We start from the raw sequence: 373 nt of genomic DNA on the forward strand, positions 1-373 counted from the left end.
TTTCGGGGCGCTGGGGGGTGCCGCAGGGAAGGTGCCCTGGACAACGGAGGCAGGACCCGGGGGACCGCCTTCCGAAAGGCAAGCGAGAGGATGCGCGTGCGGAGGGGTTTCTTTGAAAACGTGTGAGACTTTGTTTTGCCCTCCATCCCCTATTCCCACTCACCAGCCTTGAGCGTGTTCAGCGTCACCGCCGACATTGGGGCATGTTACCGAACCCCAACTCTAGCTCCTGTTTCCCTCCGCACTTGCAGGGGAATGTTACCGAACCCCAACTCTAGCTCCTGTTTCCCTGCGCACCTGCAGGGGTGGAGCCCAGCGCTCCCACGGAAAGCACGGGTTCAGGTCTGCTCCCCTTCCTCCCCCCCCCCCCCCC

General features: G+C 63.3%; 1 long non-coding RNA gene across 2 annotated transcripts in view; it reads right to left on the minus strand.

Moving 5' to 3' along the window:
- The window catches only part of LOC107183766, a 19,969-nt gene extending 19,632 nt beyond the window's left edge, over positions 1-337 (minus strand). For both annotated transcript variants that reach the window (XR_001514577.1, XR_001514576.1), the window contains exon 1: positions 164-337. This is a non-coding gene — a long non-coding RNA (uncharacterized LOC107183766). The remainder of the gene's footprint in view (positions 1-163) is intronic.
- Between the last annotated feature and the right edge of the window lie 36 nt (positions 338-373).

The sequence above is a fragment of the Myotis davidii genome, unplaced genomic scaffold (assembly GCF_000327345.1).
Source record: "Myotis davidii unplaced genomic scaffold, ASM32734v1 scaffold902, whole genome shotgun sequence".
NCBI classification, from domain to species: Eukaryota; Metazoa; Chordata; class Mammalia; order Chiroptera; family Vespertilionidae; genus Myotis; species Myotis davidii.